We start from the raw sequence: 14,329 nt of genomic DNA, 5'->3' as shown, positions 1-14,329 counted from the left end.
TGACCCTCAGTCCCTTTCTTCAGGGCATGTTTTAGTAGTTTAGATGATAACTTATGGATCAAGGCTCAGCCTGATAAGAATGTATGTAGTTTTGACATTAAAATTGCTATTTGTATTTTTTTCCCTGATATGTGGCATTATAATGAAGGTAAACTTCTCTTTGGAAAAGATAGATATGATACTGAGATGAAAATGAGCACAGGTTAATAATAAAACTAGAGATAAATACACCCTTGCATGCTGCTGTTTGTGGAGGCAATAATTCCACGATGCCTGCCTTGTCAGAAACCTCCTACAAATCAGCAGAGGAGACTGCATGTTCCAGAGAAAAATATTCTTTAAAGGAGAGAATATTCTCAAGGAGACTGGGTATAGATTCCAGGTCTAACATTGACTGCTATGATCAGTCACTACTCACCTGTGAATGGATGGGTGGTGGATAGGTGGATGGATGGATGAGTGGGTAGATGGGCATGTGGATGGGTGGATGGATGGACGGGTGGATGGATGGATGGATGGAAGAGTTGATGGATGATAGATGGGTAGATGGATGGATGATGGATGGGTGGATGCATGCATGGGTGGATGGATAGATAGGTGGATGGATGGGTAGATGGATGATGGGTAGATGGATGGATGGATAGATGGATGGATGAGTGGGTGGATGGGTGGATGGATGATGGGTGGATGGATGGATATGAAGATGGATTGATTGTCAGATAGATGGCAATGATATGTAAGCATTTATTTGCATTTCCATGTCATCCACCCCATCAATTTAATAACTTTTATTCTCTGTCCATATCTTTACATGAATCTAACCCCTTCCCTGACCAGTGGTCCAGTCTGGCTAACAATACTGATTTCAAGATCAGCAGAGCCCAGGGCCACCAATTCTAAAGCCGGAGCAGACATTACCTTGAGAAGCAACTTTCTTTTGCTTTGCTTCCATTTGGGAGGATGAGCCTTGGCTCTGTTCTGCCGTGAGTGGTAGCACCCGGGGAGACTCCGCACTCGGGGTAGGGAGGAACTCCACACATGAGGGGACTCAGGACCCTGAGGGGGGAGGGAAACGGGACTCCACACCTGGGGAGACTCCACCCCAGGAGCAAAGCCACCAGAAAGGAAGACAGATTGAGGGAAGGAAAAAGTAAGAGTCCAAACGAAACAGCGTGAACATCTGAATTCTGCCAGCTTACTTTAGGCTTCCCATTGTTGCTGGGATCATTGGCATGCTCCCCCATATCCAGTCTCCCTCCTTTGAGATGGTGTCTCATGCTCTCTCCTGTTTAGGTTAGCCCAGAACCACAAACCTCCTGATCTCAGCCTTCCCCCCACACCATACCTGCTCACATAGGGGGTCCTGGGTAGAGAGCAACCTTAAGAGGCAATTACATTCTGAAGCCAGCAGAGAACAACCACACAGCATCAACATGTCCCCTTGGAATCTCTCCTGGATTTCTCATGCGGTGAGGGGGCAAACAGATTCTCATTGTGTTCATCACAGACCGTTTCCTCTGCACTGTGTGTTGGGCTGAGCACCGGGCGCGGACCGGGTAGGGCAGAGTAGAAGCAGCAGTGTGGCGCGTGGCCTGCCTGGGAGACTCTCAGGGCTCATTGGGAACAGGGGGTCTGTGGGATCAGACCTCCCACCCCTGCTTCCTGTGCTCTGACCGGGGCAGAGGCTGGAAAAATCTATAGGACTCTGGAGTTTCTCTTTCCCTTCCCTAGCCTGGTCCTCCCATCTTCCCTTTCTCCTTCCCTCCCTCCCTTCTCCTGTTCTTCCTCACCCACTTCTTCGAGTATGATTTAGATAACTGGAATATGCTTCTGGTACAACTGTATGATATTCCTAAACCCTAAGGGCTTAATAAGTATGCCCTAGTAAAAGACCCACAACAGAGCTATCCCTCTGTCCTCTGAGGTCAGGCCATCCCACGGCTGAGGGGATGTCCTTCTTAGCTATCTTCTCTCCATATTCAGATGGTCCGGAGAAAGCAGAAAAACCAAAGAGTTCTTCAAGAGAACCTTCCCATTCGATTCTAAAACCACAGTGATTTGTTCTTTGTTCATCCTGATTAAAATCCCTGCCATTACTGTGGGGTATGATGGCTGGAAATTCCTATACACCTCAAGGGTTTCCCACCACCCCCTTCCTCCTCTCCTCTCCCTCATCTTCTTTTCATTTTGCAGCGCAACAAAGTTTCACAAGGAAGTATTTTATAGGCAAATCCCTGTCTGGGGATTTATTCCAGCCTTTTGTCATAAATTATGGCCACGGAGAATCAGTCTCTTGCTTGACAATTCCAAATATTTCAACAAGGTGATTACAAGGAAGTCGGGCAAACTGCCTTGTGGGATTTGTGAACCTGCACGCGCCGGCCCAGGTAAGGAGGAGACTGGCTGATAAAGGCTGCTTTTGATCAGAGAGCTGAGCTGCAGTCTGGAAGGGAAAGCAGGCTCTTTATTCTCCCTGCGAATACATGCGCAGGGCACTATCGGGGTGTGAGGGGGCCCTGAGAACCGACAGTGCTCCATACCAGTTTCACAAATGAAAAATGACCTCACCTCCCCCCACCCCCGAGCCATCTCTGCAGTTCATAGAATGACCTTTAAAATCGAGTTGCTGCAAATTGGATAAAGTTTAAAAAAATCAAATAAGAAAGCCTCAACATGATAATAAGGGGTTGTCTAAATGCCTGGCAACCGGGTACTGGCTGCCTCTGGCCTGCAATGCACAACAAAGGAGAAGCCAAGAAGGATGGACCTTGGCTGCCCAGAAGGAAGAATCACTCTGAGGATCCATTTGTATCCTGGATGAATCTCTGTGGCCCGTCCAGCCTCAGAGTTGGGCTCCACGGAGGTGAGCCAGAGCCCCACGACCCACCCACTGCAGCATCTCAGGAATGTTCTTCAGTCACCTTTCAGATCTGCCAGGTACTCAATGCCTCTCTTCTCCTCATACCAGTGCTCAGTCCATGTGGGGGGTTCCTGTGCTGAACCTTGGTTTCTACAGTTGGCGTGGAGCCGAATGCCTTGCTGCTTGCTTCCAGTGAGTCAGCAGGCCATGATCTTGGTCTGTGTGTTGAAGGCTTGCTTCCCATAGGTGGCACCGTTGGGTGACACTGTGAACTTTGGGGAGGCGGGGCCTGATGAGAGGCCCATAGGTCATGGGGGGCGGGGGGCGGGGGAACGTCTTAAAGTCTCTTCCTCTTGATGCTTCATGCATCGTGATGTGGTTTGCTCTTTCACAAGTCCCTGTGCTGATGTGATAGGCTTCTCAGAGTCCCAGAGCAATGGGGGAAACACTTTCATCTTGGACGAGAACCTCCTGAAGCCGGAAGCAAACCAACTTTTCTCCGTCTATGCTGACAACCTCAGACAGATAAGCTAGGTCTCCATAGTAATGTGAGGCTGGCTCCTCTGGAGGATTATCAGAAATACAGGATCCTGTGCTCTACCTTACGCTGACTCAGAATACTGGGCATTTAATGAGACTTACTGAGGTCAGAATCTGCATCCCTTTCGGAGGTACTGGGGTTTGAACTCCACACGTCATTCAAGCCATCTGCCCTGCCTTCCCACCTTAGCTTTTTCTTTTCTCTTTAGTTATTTCTTTCACATGGGGTTCTTCTTGGGGGCTGTTTCCGAGTGCAGGCCTCTTGCCCCCTCCCCCCACACAGCTGGGATGGCAGGCTCACACCACGAGGCCCAGCTTATTATATTATGATGGGGGGTGGGGGTGTTCACTAATTGCCTACCTGAGTTGCCCTTGACCCGTGATCCTCCCAAATAGTTGGGATTACAAGTATGCATTGCTACATCAGTCATTTTTCACTCAAAGGTTTCTGGATGGTTGCTGTGCACATTCAAGGATGAGAAGTGCCCGTCTAATGGAGGCCTGTTTGGGCTCTGGATTGGACAGAGCTGTGTCTTTAATCATGGGACGGTCACGCCTCTTCTCGAGGTCCTCATTGCTCTACTTCCTAAATGGGGGTCATTTCGGCTTCCCTTGCCAAACACGGATGGACCCAAGGACATGCCACTACCTGGAGAGGCATGCATAGCATGTGGAGGTGGCCCTCACAAAGCCCACTTGCCTCCTGACAGAGGAGAAGAAGATGGAAGCCAACCTTTGCAACCTGTCTGCCACTGTGTTCTTGTTTATAAGAGGGAGACTGTAATGGAATGACTCCATCTGGATTTTATCCGCATCAACTTTTCCTTTTTTGGTGTGCTAGTATTTGAACTTGGGGCCTCGAGCTTGCTAGGCTGGGACTCCATTATTTCAGCTGCACTGCCCTCCTGCTTTTGCTGGTTATTTTGGAGGTGGAATCTCTCAAACTTTTGTTGTTGTTGTTTTGGCAGGAGTTGGCTTTGCTGCTCCTCCAGCTCTTGGCCTCCTGAGTAGCTATGATGATAGAGATAAGCCACAGGTTGAGGCTAAGCATTGCCTTTTTACTAACCTGTGTCTAAAGAAACCACACAGAGCTTGCATGTAATGACTAATCAGTGAGTTTGCATTTATTAGCCATTGTCTCTCAGGTGTCATGACTGAGGTGTGTGATTCTATTGGTTTACATTTCCCTGACCAGGCCTGAGTCTAAGATGTGGGTCAGTACCACCACTGCCCCCACCCCTTCACAGGTGGAGAGAGGCTGGACCATCCTGTCCCGGGAACAGTACAGGCCTTGGCTTGGGGTGGCTCCACTGCAGATGGCTTGCCTGTCATGCCTAAGGCCTGGGTTCCAACACCACAGAGGAAGGAGGTAAGAGCAGAGAGCAATTGTCTCTTCTCTCAGGGGAAGAGAAGCACCGGGAGAAGAAACGTGACCCACCCTTGAACCGTGGAGACTCTGTCAGGCAAGCAGAGCTGTGGGGACAGCAGGCACTACTGAAGGACCTGCAGCCACAAGGAAGAGTGGCTAGGATGAGAGGTGTGGGTGGGAAGTCATGGTGACTATGCAAATGCCCTGCTCCCTCCACCTACCCCCAGAGCCAGCCTCAGGCCTGCCCAATGGCTTCTGCTGCCAGAATGAGTCTCAAAAGTGATCTCTCCCAAAAGCGGTCCCTGACTCCGGCGGGCAGGTCACGTAAGAGATTGTGGCTCCCTGTCTGGAAAATAAGAGGAAAATAAGAGGAAATAGAGACAAGGGCTAATGCTTTACCATGTCCCCTCTGAGGCCTCCCTGACATAAATGGTGTCACTCAGACACTCAGACAGCCACTCTGGAGTCTCTGTGATTGCCAGCTCTGTGCCTCTGTGCCACCAGACACCTGCAGCAGACTCCAACATGGCGGCCAGCACTCAAAGGTCTGGACCATTCAGGCCTCCTCCACCCATTAGAGGGGGCTGTGGGTGAAACCCCACTGCCAGTCAGCAGAGCCAGTACATCCTTCAAATCCCACAGCTAAAGTTTTACCTGTGAGAGTTTGGATGCCCTTTTAATAAAAATGTTTTTATTATACTTGTTGGTCATGGAGCTTGAACTCTGGCCTGGGCACTGTCCCTGAGCTCCTTTGCTCAAAGCAATCACTCTACCACTTTGAGCACCACTTCTGTTTATTTTTATATTTTTGGTGATTAATTGGAGGTAGGAGTCTCACAGGGGCTTTTCAGCTCAGGCTGGCTCTGAACCCTCAAATCTCAGCCTCCTGAGTGGTTAGGATTACAGGTGTGAGCCACCGGCACCCGGTGGATGACCTTTTCTTTTTTTTTTTTTTTGGCCAGTCCTGGGCCTTGGACTCAGGGCCCTAGCACCGTCCCTGGCTTCTTCCCGCTCAAGGCTAGCACTCTGCCACTTGAGCCACAGTGCCGCTTCTGGCCGTTTTCTGTATATGTGGTGCTGGGGAATCGAACCTAGGGCCTCGTGTATCCGAGGCAGGCACTCTTGCCACTAGGCTATATCCCCAGCCCCGGATGACCTTTTCTTAATCTTCTAGATCTCATCATGGGCGGTTGGTGGGAGTTCCTGGGGATGCGTATTCACATTCTGTACCTCGAGCAGACACCAACCCCCCCCCCCATCACTCCTCCTCTTCCCACAGCAATGTCAGCAAGCCTCTCCGTTCCACGTCCACACTCATGCACAGGGCACACGCACGCACAGGGCACACGGACCCTGCTCACCCTCCGTCACCCTCTCCCTTCGCCATTCTCCGGCCATGTATTCCTGTCGCTCGTTTTCCTTGATGCGCAGGTCAGGTGTTCATTGGTGTTTCACAGTGTTTCATACACACACAGTGCTGCCATCCCACAGACCCCTCGCTTCCTCTCGTTCCTCCATCCCCGACCCCCACCCTCCAGCGGCCTCCCCTGAGCTCAGCCTTCTCTTTTCCTCGCTCACACACGCAGTGCGTGCCGGTGCTGTTCCCCCTCTAACGCGTTTTCACGTTCTGAACTCCAGTTTTCAGCCCAATGTCACCTCTTCCAGAGCTTCCTGAGCCATTCGATCAAAACAATCATTATTTCCCCACCTCCTTCCTTCCTCCCCATTACTCCTCACAGGGGTGAGCATCTGCATTGCTTCGCGGGCCTGTCTGTGTGTGGCGGGCCATCTGTCCATCTCCCTCGCCGCTCTGCTCACTCCCACTCAGGGCGTCGCTGTGGCTTGGGTGTGGTTTGAGCTTCTTCTACAGTCACCCGAGTTGGAAGTTAATCCTCTGTGTATGGTGTTAAGACTCACACTAAGGTGGGGCCCTTGGGAGATGAATAATGGAGACACAGAGAGAACCAAAACACATACACTCCTCATCTCCTGTCACGTGATGCCATGCCCTGGTATTTGCAGTGCTTGGAACAGCACCTGGCCAGTGTGGCAAAAGAAAAACCATGAGGGAAGGAGAGGCTGTCCTTTCAAACTGTAATTTCCATGCATTTTCTCATGTTGGAGGAGCCAAATCAATGAGAATTTGGTTTCTGTTCTTAAGTAATTGAGGAGATTTTTTTTTTCCACTTGAAAATCCACAAAAGCTCCTCCAGCTGGCTCCACAAAGCTGTGTGTTTTGCCTCTTTCAGGAGGCACAACCTGCAAAGAGAAGCAGGAGCCGGAGCCGGGTACCGGGGTCTGAGGGGTTAAGTCTGGAGAGGAAGTCAAGCGCTGGTGGCTCGGGCCTGTCACCCTAGCTACTCAGGAGGCTAAGATCTGAGGATCCTGGTTCAAAGCCAGCCAGGCAGGAAAGTTCATGAGACTCTTCAATAAACTACTCAGAAAAAAGCCAGAACTGGCACTGTGGCTCAAGTGGTAGAGTGCTAGCCTTGAACACAAAGAGGCTCAGAGACAGAGCCCAGGCCCTGAGTTCAAACCCCAGGACCCTCATAATGGGGCCAGGAGCTCGGAACAATTCTGAGTCACAGCCTCAAACAGAGCCCAAATGTCAGGCCCTCCGTCGCAACGTTGGGTGGCTCGGCCGTGGGTCGGGTGTGAGCAGGGCACAGGCTGTCTGAAGCTGAGGCAGATGCTAGGGCCCCTGCCAGCCAAGGATCATCTGCAGACCACACTTCCGAGGGCCGCAGCGGGCAGGACTGGCCCCAGCCCTTCAGCCTGCCCCCAGGGTCTCCAGAGTTGGGCCCGGTGCGTGCCCACTGAGTTCCTACATTCTGTTTTCAAGATGAACCACAAAGAGTCCCATCCCCAATTTAGAAGTCGCATCCTGTAAGTGCTTGCTGACTTGGCAGGATCCGAGCTGACACAACTTCACAAATGATGAGGTTATCCGGGCAAAACTTGTGCTCAATCAATTACCACTCTGTATGGGGGCCATCTGAGTGGCTCTCGGTGCTTTTTGCAGTTCGCCTATTTTTAAACCAAAGCTCTCAGGCCTCTGAACCACAGCCCTGAACCTGCCCTCCTGCTTCGCGTCTGGCTAATTCTGAACTAAAACAAATGAGAGCTGAGCAGAGGCCAGCAAGGCTCTCCCAGCCCCCCTCTCAGTTCCCTTATTTTGATTAATTTGCAGGGGGGGGCAGTGGGGAGCATTTATGTTCATGTAAGTGGAGTGTCCAGAACTTGAGGTTCCGTCAAGAAAGGGGAGCCTGCCTTTTTGTTGTGGCAGAGCGAATGGCGGGTTTCCACGGTGGCCGGATGTTTGGGTTAGACCTTGTGGCAAAGGATGTTAAGGGGTGACAGGTGGAGCCCAGGCTGTCAGGAAGCCATCAAACCAGAGATGCAAAACCTTTGTGGCTGGCATCAGGGACTAAATGGGGGCCCTCCACTTCCTCTGCTGAAGTTCTAGACCCTTTGTGTCTCGGAACATGACTTTACTGGGTCACCCAGCACCGGGGGAGGAGGGGGTGTAACTAAAATCTAGTCACTTGAGAAAATCACTGCCCGGCCCGCTCATCCCATCCGCCTTGCTCAGGCTGGTGGGTTGCAGCGGTGGAGGGTGATGATGATGCCCACTATATCTGTGTCCCCTGGCAGGCACAGTGTGACACATGCACAACCCCTCCAGAGTGAGTTGCACAATTCTAGGTGTGGGACACCTCCCAGGGACATTTGCTGCAGACTTCTGGATTCTGGCACTTAGAAGAATGCAAGTGGGATATGTGTTATTGGAAAAGATGAAAACGTTCTAAAAATAAGTGATGTCGGATGGTCATGGCATGCAGGAAATTGGCTCAAAAAGATGTTAAATTGTACAATTTTAAAACGGCAAATACTCTCCTCTGTGAGTTGTAACTCGAGACAGCGGTGAGTTTAGGGAAGAGGAGGAAAGGGGGCAGACAGTGGGCAACCTGCGAGCCTTTGGGTTTCACACAGACTCCCTGGCTGTCACCTCCTGCCCTGCCATGCTTCACAGAGGGGCCTGGTCTGACCACCGGCGTTCTCCCTGTAGGGCAGTCATGAACTGGCTCAGCACCCTTCAAAGTAGCCCCCAGCCAATCCACAGCAACTGGGAATTGATGTATACGTTCCTGGGCTGGGCAATTCAGTGGACAAGGCCATTTATCAGCATCCTCCAGGAAACGCTGAGTCCTTGCTTCTACCATGGTAGTTTGCTTGATGAGATAAACTCCCTCCCTCCTTGCCTCAGTGTCCCTCCTCCCATTTCTTGGGATCTCCCCTCAGGTGTGTTGTCTCTTGGCGCTTGAACTTCCACCTCAGAGTCTGCTCCCCCCCCCCCAGGGAGCATGCGGGCTAGACACTGGTGAGAAATGGAGTCTGGCAGTCTTGGTTGGAGTCTCAGCTCTATCTTACTAGTCCCGTGACTTGGACTGGGTTGCTTGCCCCCAAGTCTGGTATTTCTGATAGGGATCATTCTGTATTGGTGACAGCACAAACAAACAAGGCAATCCTGTACAGCTCGGGCCCTCAGCAGAGAGTGAACGTAGAGCCCATCTGCAATCTCATGGAACTTGACAGGATGGCGGCGGGTCTGGCCATTAATCAGGACCATTTGAACCAGCCTGAATCAAAGGGGGTCACTGGAGTTTGTTGAGAGCGTCTTCAGAGAGTGTGCATTGGTAGCCAGGATAGGAAAAGCTTGCTATTTGGGATAGGGGTCCTACCCTTACCAAATGACACACGTCTCACTGTGTGGGAGTCAAGGGGAGTGGAGCAGACAACAGACTCTACCTCATCCAGTGAACTGGATCCAATACTTCTCCAAAGGGACCCATTACACTAATGTGACCATCAGTAATTACTGGGGTCAGTTTGTGGCCTTCTGGAGAGAAGAGGACATTGTCCCATTTCATTTGGTTCTATACTAAGCCTGGGTCACTAGTTGGATGGAAAAAAAAATCCTCATACTGAGAAATAATTGAGAAGACTATTACTGTTTGAAAAGATATTTAAACTACTTTTATTCCAGATCCTTATGTGTAAGGAGGAAATGGAAATGGATATCTTGCAAAAGAAAAGGTGTCTCTCCCCAACGGGGATATCTTCATATCACCTGGCTTGGTGTTTTTAAAGGGAGGCTGTGTAAGCCTACGTCCCACAAACATTTACTCTTCTTTTTTCTGTGAGCATTTCCTTGTGATGGGGACATGGATTGAAACTTGGGTCCTTCAAGGCTCAAATGGCCACCATTATCCTGGCACCAACCATGCAGTGGGCATGGCGGATGGATGGCACACCCCTGCCGCCATTTCACCTTCTGCAATGGTGGCAGACATTAGTAGTCGATCATGGCTCTTTTCCTCTGAGTTTGGATCCAGTCCCAGAATCTTTCCTAGCAGAGCACCCAAGGCTGCCACCACCAATTGATCTGAGTTGGCAGGCAGAATGAAAGTAATTCGCCAGCCCTGGTGAAGTAGGCTTGAAAACAATGGAGGTCAACCCAAGGTTTGGTGCTCAATCCGTACTTAACAAGTTGACAAGGAAGGGAGGAAAGCAATAATGTTATTTAACGTTGCATCACCTACCTCTCCATTAGATGGTCTTGTCTGAAGATCGGGCCCATGTGCCAACCTCCCAAAATGTAGACCCACTGTTGTGGTGGAAGTTTTCGGAGCACACCAGAGAAGCTCATCCAGTTAGTCCCCAAAGGAGTCTTTTCTGAATTACGAATTTTGATAGGATCTCATCTTTTGGGATGTGAAAAGTCCCTACTTGTAAAATTTCTGTCTAGTATGGGCTGCGCAGAGCTAGCTGGAAGCGTAAGCTACCTGAAGAGTTCATCCTGGCAGCGAAGGAGAAATCCTTAATTGGTGAGGACTCAGCTGACTATTTTCTGGCCAGGAGGCACATCTTAAAACCATGAGGGAAGAGACTGCAACTGAGCTATAATGCCAAGCCTGATGGCCCTCTCCTTAGGAAATTGGTTCTAGCTAGAGGAATGACTGCCCTTTTTAAGGCAAAAAGACCGGCATCAGACATCAAGTCTGCAAGTTGCACACATCTTGTGCTATTAAACACAGCAAGATTGATTCCTGCCCCCCCCCCCCCCAATGTAGGCCTTGTTCTAAGACAAATCTTAAAGGATTTATCACGTTTACCCAATAACCACCATCAAACACATTCCTTACAAATGCAGAAAATGTACAAGAAGGGAGCAAAATCACTCACACATTTCCCCACCCAAAGATAGCATTTACTTCTGGGTTATCTCCCCCTGTCACGTCATCTATGCAGCTTTTGTACAATTATGTTTCTGTATTATACATATATATATATTTATATATGCAAACATTTTTACCTCCTGATTTTTTCTTTTATTTTGTAACCTCATGGCTTTTTTCCCATGCAAACTCTCCACATTTGGATTGTTGCATCAATATCCTAATTAATGGTTGTACTGTCATGTGGTGATGTGCCTAAGTCGCGTAGGCACATTTCTTTCCTTCATCCTTGTAGTACCATGCAGGCAAGGACAGCACAGCCACAGGCCGCACAGGAGGTACCAGGGCTGAGAGCTTCGGCCCAGTGCGGGCTACCTGCAGAGCTGGCACTCTGGCATCAGGCCAGCCCTTCACTGGTGGCCACAGAGACCCTAAAGCTGTCCAAATGATGGTTGGCTGCTCTCCCATTTAGAGTTCCAACAACTGACCTACACGGAACAGTGTGTGCCGATTCTAGAAAGAAGAAGTCTCCTTTTTTTTTTTTTTGTCCTTGGTGGAGTGGGATAGTGTGTATTTTGCATCGAGAAGCAAATGTGGGTTTTGTGGCATTCATATCCCGATGGCATGATTGAGATGGTAATTAGCATATGAAAAGTTCACCTGCACTGGTGTGTTTTCAAAGTTAAATCACTAGCACTACAATTTACTTCCAGAATGTTCTTGTTATGCTCCCCAAAGTACCACGTGTCCACTGTCAGTCACCTCCCACACTGGCCTCTCCCAGCCCCTCACAATCTACTTTGGGTCCCCAATCCAGTTACCTATTCTAGGCAGGGCAGATAAATGAAGTCAAACCATGCATGGCTTGTGTGCCTAGGCATTGTTCCTGAGCCTCACAATATTCTGGAGTCTCATCACATGGTGACAGGAATACAGACTGCCAAGAAGCTGCTGGGTGATATTTCCACCATACTAGGCATCCTCTCATTCCTTCCCAAGTCTGTAAGGCTCAGTTTGCGCCAATGTCCCATACCCCTACCACCTCTGCATCACTTGCTTTTCTGTTTCTGTGGCCAAAATACCTGGGAGAACCACTTAAAGGAGAAAGGGTTCTTTTGGCTCATGGCTCTCTGGAGATGCCAGCACATGATCCTTGTCTGGGTTGACTCTGGGCCCCTGGGAAGTCAGGACATCATCCCTGATGGAGCTGATCAAAGAGGAGGCTGTTCACATCATGGTGGACAGGAAGCAGCATGGGCAGAAACAGGAAGGAGAGGGCAAAATACGACTCCAGGGGAATCCCCATACAATGACCCACCTCCTCCACTCAGGCCCCACCTCCCAATAGTCCACCCACCAGCCATCTAATCCTCTGATTCAGGCAGAGCCATCTTAATTTAGAAATCTCGAGGTGGGCCCAGAGTTGTGTCTCAATCCAGTTAGATGGACACTGTGTTGTGGCATCTTCCTAAAAAGCTGCCTTCTCTTTTCTTTTCTCCTTTGTCACTTCTCTATCTCCTTTGCTTCATTTTTGTTTCCTGTATATATTTATTTTGGGTTATTCTGGGTCCTTTTCTCTTTTATTTGTTTAATCAATCACCCTCTTCACACCACGGAAAGTAAATTGTTGATGCTTTTGATAACATTCTGATTTTAAGTCACTGTAACAGGTTTTTATTTCGTGTCTCATCTTTCCAAACAAGACCCTAGTACTTATTTCCATTTACTTGAATATTGCTTTATGCAATGTTATGGGATTTTGAAGATTATTATTTTTTAAATAGTTTTCTTCATATAGCTCCTGGGTCTTTCTTCTTAAGTATCTTACCAAGTTGTTGTATTCTTTCTAAAGATTCTTTTTTCATCTTTAGAAAGCTTAAAGTAACCATGTAACTGTTTTACTTGTTGTTATGATTAGAATATGTTTCCAGTGTCATTTCAAGGACTTAACTCTTAGTATATAGAGAGGCTAGAATAGTTGTATACTTGTGTTGTTTCCAGTTACTTTTAAAATCACTCTTCTTGATTCTAGTAGGGCTGTTTCTTTTCTTTTTAAATGAGAGAATCTACTAGGTTTCCTCATTATGCAAGTAAACCACCTGCAAAAAGAAAAAGCTTAGTTGGAGTGTAATTTAGTTTAGCTGTGAAAAGACTGCCTACGAAATGGGAGGAAAAAAAATCTTTGCTGGCTATTCATGTGGCAAGGGACTAATATCAAAACATATCTTTAAAAAAAAAAACAGCTAAGCACTCAGAGAGCAAATGTTCTATCTAATAAGTTGGCCAAATAATTGAGCAGTTCCCAGGAAAAATACAAATGGCCAGTAAGTGCAACAGGAAATGTTCAACATCTTCAGCTGTAATGAAAACCCATATCACTGGGACACTGAGATTCAGAATGCCCCCCCCCCCATCCTGCCCATTCACAATGGCCATGATGGAGAACACCAAACAACAACATGGATGGGCCAGGATGGAGGGCAAAAGGGACCCGCATACCCTGCTGATGGGAATGTAAATGAGTGCAGCCACTGTGGAAGTCAGCGTGGAGGGTTCTCAAAAAGCTAAACGCGGGCTTCTATGAATGATTTAAGTCAGCAAAGCACAGAGGTCCCAGGCTTCCAGCAGCACCGCGTGCCACAGCTGTAAGATCAGCCCATGTGTCCATCAGTCCTTGAAAGAGAAGTATCTGTTCCTTCAGTAGACACATGGAATATTACTCAGCCGTAAAGAACAGAATTGTGACATTTGCAGGAAGAACGGATGGAACTAGAGATCATGTTGAGAGAAAGGAGCCAGACTCCAATAAGCACACGCTCTCTTTTGTGTGCAGAAGCTGAAACATGTAAGAGAAGTGCATAAACAGAAATGGGGGCTGTTTGGTGTGGAGGGGGGGAATAACCAGTGAGAGACAGGAGAGTGTAAGGAGAGGATGTGAGAGGCGATGATTGGAGCACAGTATCTGTACATATTAAAATGTCACAATGAGCTGGGCGCTGGTGGCCCTGTAATCTTAGCTACTCAGGAGGCTGAGATATGAGGATTATGATCCAAAACTGGCATAGATCAGGAAAGTCCATGAGACTCTTATCTCCAATAAATTACAAAAAAAAAAAAAAGAGCAAGGGGGAAGATGGAGGGTGTCGAGAACAATAGGGCTGGATATGAGCAATGTACAATTCAATGTACATTGGAAAATCACAGCAGCCCCCTCCCCCATACAGAATACATACCAATCGAAGAATAAATAAATAAAAACAAGCTTTTGGAGAGCTGGGGAATGTGGCTGGCAGAACACTTGCCTGGCACACGCAGGCACTT

The sequence above is a fragment of the Perognathus longimembris genome, chromosome 23, assembly GCF_023159225.1.
Source record: "Perognathus longimembris pacificus isolate PPM17 chromosome 23, ASM2315922v1, whole genome shotgun sequence".
NCBI lineage: Eukaryota > Metazoa > Chordata > Mammalia > Rodentia > Heteromyidae > Perognathus > Perognathus longimembris.
The sequence above is the reverse complement of the archived record's forward strand: the minus strand, read 5'-3'. Positions refer to the sequence as shown.